Source organism: Pinus tabuliformis, chromosome 2_2 (assembly GCF_031772625.1).
Source record: "Pinus tabuliformis cultivar Carrire ecotype Pingquan chromosome 2_2, CPIR1, whole genome shotgun sequence".
Classification (NCBI taxonomy): Eukaryota; Viridiplantae; Streptophyta; class Pinopsida; order Pinales; family Pinaceae; genus Pinus; species Pinus tabuliformis.
In genome coordinates this window covers 473,576,441-473,585,937 of record NC_142300.1, presented here as the reverse complement: position 1 = coordinate 473,585,937, position 9,497 = coordinate 473,576,441, and the positions used below count along the sequence as shown (strand labels likewise).

The following is a 9,497-nucleotide window of genomic DNA, read 5'->3' as shown; positions in this document are numbered from 1 at the left end:
CATAGCCACCATTTACCATTTGAAAATGAATAGTTGAAGTCTTCCTAAGGTGATAAAGTAATTTACTACAGCTACAAGAGTAACAATAATATACAAATTTTAAATTTTGATGAAATAAAGTTTTAATTAGAAAAATAAAAAATATATGTTGGTGTAACACATGATAAGCAATAGATGTTAGCTTTACCTGTGGCTTCGAATCAGTTGTCCTTCACCTTAGTGCACTTCAACAAAGACAAAACTTCTTTTTACTTTGCATTAGTGTCGATAAGGGGTAGCAGTGTTGTCATTAAGGCACATGTATTCTTTTGCTTGATTTTACATGCACGTGACATCTTTAGCAATTTATTTTCTGAGGTGTTTTTCAGTTGAGAAAAGTACACTTTTTCTGCATTTTAGAAGTATTTTTTCATTTTTAGTTTAAGCACAAATTTATTTTTAACAAAAGTATATTTCCTAGAGACAATTCCAGATTTAGCCTATTCTCTTCCTTATAGGAAACTTGGGCACATTATTCTAGGCAAGGATTGAATTAGGGTTTCATCTCTAATTTAGGTGCACCAATCGGATTGGTTGCTTTTGTAAGCCTTATCCTTTTATTTTTCCTTAAATAAAAGGCAAGGTAGGAGTGTGAGACAATGCAGTTTTGAATTCTTTCTTTAGGGCACATCTTTTGAATAATAAAGAATGATGTGTGATTAAGTGAGGTGTATATGCTTGTCATATTTTCCAATTTACTGCTTTTATGCAAATTTAAGTAAATGCAGTTTTTGTTTTGAGTTTCTCAAAAGAATTTAGTATCTACACTTTTGAATAAACAATTCCGGTTTAGAGAAATTAGTTGTTGTGCTATTTTCAATTCCAATTTTTGAGTGTTGTAGATTCTATTGTGTGTTCGTAAATCCCTAGAATTTTCTAGCAAAGCTTCTAGTTCCTCTTGAACTATCAATTCAAGCCATAGGGTCATCCTTCTTGCAGCCTTCTTATAATACTCCCCATGCCTTTGTAGTATGCATCGTTTCTAAATTCTAGAACCCCACTGCTTTCCAAGGTATGCACGAGACACATGATCTTAAGGCCTCTAGTCACTAAGCGAGACTACGAAAGTAGAATGCAAGATGACATAAATTGGCCTCTGTTGACAACGTGCAAATGAATACATATTTTAACCTCAAAAAAATATTATATATTAAAGCAGCATAATACATTACAATGAAAGTTACATACCACAACACAATTGTTTTAAGAGGATGCAAGTTGCTCCATTTCATCTATAAGTCCAAAAAATCTGTAAAGGTATATCAAAAGTGTATCAATGCCCTCCTTCATTAAATGATCCAAATCCTTGTTTCAGGAAGCTTCAGATACCTAGAGTTGTATAAACAAAACAATATTGCATATAAAAAAGAAATTATGTGAGAAAAATGCTTATCTTTCGGGGAAAGGAAATTTTTTATCGAGATATTCCCTGGATAAAATTAGTTTTTGTAGCCTATTTGATACTTGTGCGAATACCTAAATACTAAATTTACAATTTTGTTCATAAATCTCACCTGCTTTGATAGGATTTCTCGAAGCAATTAATAGTCTGAGGAATATCCTCAATTTCTAGAGCTCGAGGACTTGAAAAGTTGCCATGACCTTTGCCATTGGGTAAGAGGGTCTGTCGTGATAATTTTGTATCATTTGATGAAACAGGGGCATGGCCATTGGGTTGATAATCTGAAATTCATACACCCACTCAACCTTCTCAATCCAAAGTAACTGAAACCAAAATTTTTAGAAAGCACACTATTACATCCTAGAAAATAAACTTGGGAGAGCTTTATGCTCATTATGTTATATCTATAAACCAATTCCTAGCTCAATGATCAACCTTTGAAATCAATTATGTTACCAATTACATAGCCACTATTTAACTTTTGAGTATAAATAGTTGAAATCTTCCTGAGGTGATAAAGTAATTTACTATAGCTACAAGAGTAACAATAATATACAAATTTTAAATTTTGATGAAATAAAGTTCTAATTAGAAAAATATGAAATATATGTTGTGTAACGTAGGATAATCAATAGATGTTAGCTTTACCTATGGCTTGGAATCAGTTGTCCTTCACCTTGGTGGACCTTAACAAAGACAAAATTTCCTTGTACTCTGCAGCAGTGTTGATAAGGATCAGCGGTGTTGTCAATAAGGTACATGTATGCTTTTACATGCATGTGCCATCTTTAGCAATTTATTTTTTGAGGTGTTTTTTAGTTGAGAAAAGTACATGCTTTTTGTATTTTAGAAGTGTTTTTTCATTTTCAGTTTAATCCCAAACTTATTTTTAACAAAAGTATGTTTCCTAGAGGCAATTCTAGGTTTAGCCTATGCTCTTCCTTATATGAAACTTGGGCACATTATTCTAGGCAAGGATTGAATTAGGGTTTCATCTCTAATTTAGGTGCACCACTAGGATTGGTTACTTTTGTAAACCTTAGCCTTTTCTTTGTCTATAACAAAAAGGAAACGTAGTAGTGTGAGACAATTCCATTTTGAATTCTTGCTTTCTGATACATCTTTTGAATCATAGAGATTGATGTGTGATTAAGTGAAGTGTATGTGCTTGTCATATTTTCCAATTTATTGCTTTTATGAAAATTTAAGTAAATGCAGTTTGTTTTTTTGAGATTTTCAAAAGAATTTAGTGTCTACACTTCAGAATACACAATGCCAATTTAGAGCAAGATGGTGTACTATTTTCAATTCCAGTTTTTGAGTGCTGCAGATTCTATTGTTTGTTCATAAATGCGCAGACCCTTCTAGCAAATCTTCTAGTTCTTTCTGCACTGTCCATTCAAACCATAGGGCCATCCTTCTTGCAACCTACTTATAATACTCCCCATGACTTTGCAACATGCATGGTTTCTAAATTCTAAAACCCCACTTCTTTCCAAGGTATGCACATGACACATGATCTTAAGGCCTCTGGTCACTCAGTTGGACTACGAAACTAGAATGCAAGATGACATATGTTGGCCTGTATTGACATTGTGCAAATGAATACACAGTTTAACATGAATTTTTTTTTATGTATTAAAGCACAATAATACATTACAATGAAAGTTACATGCCACAACACACCTATTTTCAGAGGATGAAAGTTACTCCATTTCATTTGTAAGTCCAAGAAATCTGTACAGGTACATCAAAAGTGTATCAACACTCTCCTTCATTAAAATATCCAAAACCTTGTTTCGGGAAGCTTGAGATACCCAGAGTTGTATAAACAATACAATATTGCATATAAAAAGGAAATTGTGTCGGAAAAATACTTAGCTTTGGGGGAAAGGAAAATTTTTATCTAGATCTTCCGTAGATAAAATTAGTTGTTGTAGGCTATTTGATACTTGTGTAGACACCTAAATGCCAAATTTACAATTTATTTCAGAACCTTCACTTGTTTTGATAGAATCTCTAGCAGCAAGAAGAAAGTCGTTAATAATCTGAGGAATCTCCTCAATTTCTAGAGCTCGAGGAGTGGAAAAGTCGGAATGATATTTGCCATTGGGTAAGAGAGTTTGTCCTAATAATTTTGTATCAGTTGATGAAACAGGGGCCTGGCCATTGAGTTGATAATTTGCAATTCATACAGCCACTCAGCCTTTTCAATCCAAAATAACTGACACTAATTTTTTTTAAAGAAAACTATTACATCCAGGAAAATACTGATATAACGCAAATATCCATTATAAAGGAGGTTGATGGAATGTAGGTAAACCTTGATCGAGATAACTCTAATTGAGAAAACCTCCATTTTGAAAAACCATAATTCAGGTAAAACCATTTGAGAAACACTAATTCAGAAAAACCCCAAATCAGCAAACCCCTGAAAGCTCTGAATAGACAATTTTTTAAGCCTCCTTAGACAGAAAAGAGGCAAAAATATTTATCTTTTATTGAGATGCCATATTTCTCTTGTATCTTGGTGAGTTCTTCCTCCCTCTTGTTGTCAAACTTTTTGGTCATCTTGGACTACTAGTAACAGAGGACGATGAGATACTTGTTTGCGACATTGAAGCCTGATAGGTGATCGACGACATTCTTGGCGTCGTATATGTCTTCATAAATGACAAAGGTTATCCCAAGGATATCATTATTGATGCTAATCTAGATCTGCTTGATGGATCCATATTTTCCGACTATGTCATGCATTTCCTACAATGTTATGTTGAATGGCAGGTTCCGCACATACACGACTTTGTTCACCTCTGGCAGCAGCTGAGTATTGGCCTTCCTTAAGCTTATGCTCATCCTCACTTCCTCTAAGCTCCTTCCTTCCACCAATAGTCAAACATCAACCTCTGTGTATTGATGTTACTTACCTCCCTGAAACAGCAAATACCCACTATATAATGTGAATATATGAGGGCAAGAGGCATAAGTTTTCACTACATGTTTTGCATTAGGAGATACCATGGCCAACTGAAGCCAAGAAATATCAGACAAGTGGGTACATGAATTAATGGATATAAATGCAATGCATACCAAAGCATGGATATACTTACCCACGTAGGAAACCCTTCTAGTATGCCAAATTTGAGAGAAGAAAACATCTCCTCTCTAGTGGAAAACATTGATAGTGGGTTTCCAAGCCTCCACCTGCTCCTCCCTCCAAATTATAGGCATATTATAGTACCTATCAGTTGAAAACCTTATGATGCCCACCATAATTTAGATTTCTAAAACAATTTAGCATACCTTTGGGTAGAGTCGGAGATGCCGACAACTTCTACAATGGGAATACCATAGGGCTGGTTCTCTAGGAATAGTATAGGATTGTGTGAGGTTGGGACTTGCAATTGTAGGATCTTTGTTTGGTTAACAGTGCAAAAAGAAACCATGAAAACTCCTCTCGATTGTTATCAAACTCAACATATGTTGTTGTCGGCGGGATAAATAGTTCTTTCGAATAAGACCGATCTCCCTAGTATCTACAGATATCTAGTGACAAGCAAAACAAGCAAATTCTACCTTTCTCTAAATATTGCGATTTATAAATAAAAGCCAAGAGGTGTTATAGACCCTACCTTAAGTCCAATGCTAGTTTGTGGTAGCCACGCTTCGACCGTCCAAATGAGTTTCCTTTTGAGAACCTGCAAACACAAATAAGCACACATCAAATAACACCTGCATAGCCAATATAATAAATCATATTCAATCATGGTGATTAAGGAATCCATGAAATAAACCATAAGAGACAGTTTATTGAGAAAAATAAACTTGATTGTATTAACTTTAAACAAAGAAGAACTTTACAAACTTGGTGCCTTGATATTGTACAAGCTCCTCCCAGGGTCCAGCAAGAATCTCCTCTACTTTGACAAGCTTCACACTCTTCCCAAAGAGATCAAAAGGTATGTAATCTCTCCTCTCAAGCTCAATTAGGAAGTCTAAATTCCAACAGCATTTACCCTAAAAAATATTCAGCTTTCAACCTCCTTAGTAACCAGCCCAATGCCTCATTTTATAGTGCAAAGGAAGGAAGTTACCAGGTCCACCTTCAAAGGGATAGAGTCCTCCTTCAAAGGGATAAGCTCCTCACATCAAGGGGTTAGCTCCTTTAGTTATGGGATGCATGAACCTCAAAGGAGCGAACTAACCACCTCAAGATTCCCTCTAGAAGCTTCCAGAAATAACCCAAAGTGAGTTTTTAAGAATGTACTTGCGCCTTTTTGACTTTTACAGGGGTCCGCACCCATTACACAGAAACAGAGCGGGCACATCTGCAAGGAACATGACCGGGGGGTGTGGGACCGCAAGTAATGCTAAGGGAAAGTGCGGAACCGGAGTTTTAGAGATTTTCAAGGACTTTCTCTCAATTTTCAAGGCTTGACATGAAGAGCTGAGGTTTAAGACTTGCATAGGAGGAAAGTATGAGTGGTGATAGACTCACACTGATTGCAGAATGTCATGGTGACAATATTTTGTGCAACAGATTTCCCCCTAAAGTACAGAGTCTTTAATAGATAATATTTGTCATCTAAGAAGAGTGAAGTACTTTATCATTTCGAGGATCATCCTGCGGAGAGCTTGGTTGGAACCTGTAAAAACATTCAATACAAAATATATATATGTGATCATATCATCGCTGAGGTAGGCATTCCCATACTCAGATCAAAACTGACTAGAAAACTAACTAAACGGCTCTGATATAGGAATGATCTTGTAATACATCACAACTATAGACATATGTAGACATAGTATGGCCGTAGCCATCTGTTTATGAATAGTCCATTGTATAATGAATAACAAAATTCCTCGCAGCCTGGATGGTGGAAACTAGATCCAGGGTCTTGATTTCTGCTTCCCGAACTAGTACGATTATATCCATGTGAATGAATGTGTCGAAGTCGAACATGGTAGAAACCACTTGATTACCAGTCAATGATGTAAACCGTTAACAAGTGCGAGAGAAACCACCAGTAATGTCAATGGCTGTCAAAGTACTTAGTACAATCCATGAAATTTGAATAGATGAGTTGATGTCGAACATGTCACAGAATCCTTTGATCGAAGGTCCATGATGAAACCTGTTGTCAAAGGCGAGAAATCTGCCATTGAGGCATGCAGATTTCAAGGTACTGACGATTTCTAGATCATATTTCTAGATAATGAGCTGAAGTCGATAGAAAGCGATCTGTCGTAGGCAAGCCCACAACACGAAATCATAGATCAAGTTTGAAGAAATATTGCAAAGACTAACTCAGGGATGGTCAAGATGGATGACAAATATTTTGCAGATGAATGGTTTATTTGCACTGACCTCTTGAACACATAATGACACTGCAGATGGTTTGGTGACAACTGACCCAAAGCTAATACCCAGAAACTGGCTGAAGACTTTCAATATGGTTTGATTAACTGTTAGGCATAGGATTTCCCAACCCAGGTGAGCAAAAAGTGTCGTGTTCAAGAGTGGTTGAATGCTTTTCTGAGACACAAAGTATAACAAATAGGTTCATTTTTCTCTCTTTTCACCCACCATTTCTGGCAAGTACCTCTTTATTTTTTAACAAGCTTGAGGAGGATAACATTTGCTTGGTTATAAGCTCATCCTTTGGATGAGTCCAACTTAGTTTAAATTCGAATCCTAAGAAGGAGTGGTCCATTCCTGTTTGTAATTGAACAGGTCTTTTACTGTTAAATTTTAACGAGTCCATTATAGAAGAAACTCAGTGTTTTTCAATTTTAGGGAGTCAGAAGAAAAAATTAAGAAAACTCCATGATTGTCATTTTTCATAAATTTGTGTCTCCCAAGCCCGAAAAAGTATAAAATAATACTTGAGAGAACTGCTTGACCATTACGATCAAGGAGTAATTTTCATAATTACTGTCCCTGATCTGAAAAAGTAAAAAAGCGATCAACGACACGTCGTTTTATAACCAATATCAAATTTGAAACGACAAAAATCCAGCAAATTTTTTTATTTTTATAAATTCAGAAAAGAGTTGTAAATGGACCATCCTTTTAATTCTGTTTTAACGAGCTTAAAAAGAAAAACTCAGCAATATTTTCATATTTTAGGAGTCAGAAAAGAGCTTAAAGATTACTCTAATGTTTTTGTTGAAAATGATCAATTTTTCCTGAAAAATCCAATATTCTGCACAAAAACTCAAACATTACTCATACCTGTTAAATAAATAAAAATGCATCAAAAAGTTACCTCTTTAGAGTGAAAAATAAACAAATTAAAAATTCATTTATTCAAAAAAGCTTATAAAAAGGGTTTTTGTAAATTCATTTTTACCATTTGACTTCAGAGTGAGAAAAGAGAGCTTTTGGGTAAGAAACTTCCCGTGAAGATTACAGAAAATCCGTCTGTTGGAATCGAAAACCGTCACCTTCAGGTAATCCACATCACTTTAATCTTGCATTTCAACCGTTTGAATTTTGTTTTTAGGTTTCTATTTTGATTTTTAGGAAAAGTTTAGTTTAAAAGACCACTCGCGGGGGTCCGCAGGTGTAGCATGCAAAACCCGCGGACCCTGACTTTTTCCTACATAGGAAAGAGCCAAGGGCCCACACATGCTATTTGGGCAGAGTGCAGACCTACGCACTGTCTCTAACTGGAGAGTGTGGTCCCCGTGACATAGGTTTTACAATCTCAAATTCTTCAATTTCCGTCCAAAAACTTTGAATTAAAATGTTCTAATCCACCTTTTCTTTCAATGTAGGATATACACCATGCTTAGTTGGCAGGAACGGGAGCATGGAGATGTGGACCTTGCCGCAATTAATCATCAACCTTCAATAGATGCATTGAAGGCATGCATGTTATTTAAATTCTGGGCCATACCTGGCATGAGGGCCCAAGTAGACTTTTTGCAGTGGCTGGTGGACAGATGGAATATACAGGACCAGTGTTTCATTATTGGTGTCCACCAGCTCGAAATGGAGCCAGAGGACATTTAATTTTTGACTGGTTTGCCTAGGAGAGGTGAACATTTGACTCTATTTGGGACTAGGCTAGGTGGCTAGTCTGTCGATAGTCTTCGGTTAGAGTTTTTTAATGACCAAACCAAGGACAAAGGGATTGATAACAAAACCATCTCCTGTCATGAACTCAAAGTGATTTCATTTATTGTCACCAAAATATGCGGAAGCGCAGCACTACATATGGCCACCAGATCCCAATGCAGATGGCAGTAGACTGTTATCATGGCACCATCTTCAATTAGTGCGAAGTTATGTTGGCTATTGTAAAAGGCCAACTGACTAGAGCAAAGAACGAACAACTGAAAAACTTTGGATATGGTTTCTTAGTTATGAGCTTTGGTCTAGAGAGGGTCCCGATGTTGGTCCCACAACATCTTTCCATTGGAGCTGGACTTCCCCGAGAGCCCAAGCTGATGCGTTGGGTTGCAGTTATGGACCGTCATCCTAAGGAGGGTTCAGAGGTTTTTCGATTTCCTCCTGAGTATTTTCATTGGTTGTAGAACCAAGTTTTCGCGATTTAAGATTTTGCTTATGCTAGGATGGATTATCGTGGTGACCTAGACATGGCTCTTCCACCAGGAGAGCAATGGGATGACTCAGGTAAAATCATTTTCAACATTTTCTAATTTAATTTTTTTTTGTTTTTAAATCGTCCCAAAATTGATAGTAAAAAGTTTCAAATGCAGATGTAGGTCCACGACGACCAGCCACTCTCCAACCTTATGAGAGGATACACCCAGCTGCAGCAGTACCAGCCCCATGGGACGAATCTACAGAAACCCTGGCCGAATTGGAAAACCATCTAGAGCATTTGAGAGTAGACATTCCAGAGACTAGCATAGGTGACATTTCTCTTAGGTTACAGCGCTATGTGATTGGGGTCCTAGGACCTTTTAGGAGGTTCCTTTGTAGGGTGGCCTGAGTAGTGGTTTCTTATCGTGACCATCACCAGTGATAGGATGATCGCCTTTTGTAGAATCATATGACATTTTTGCTTTTTGTACTATCATTTTT

General features: G+C 36.6%; 1 pseudogene; it reads right to left on the bottom strand.

Annotated features, from left to right (window-relative positions):
* Nucleotides 1-3,907: 3,907 nt before the first annotated feature.
* LOC149193388 (splicing factor 3B subunit 6-like protein pseudogene) lies at nucleotides 3,908-4,297 on the bottom strand (annotated as a pseudogene).
* Between the last annotated feature and the right edge of the window lie 5,200 nt (nucleotides 4,298-9,497).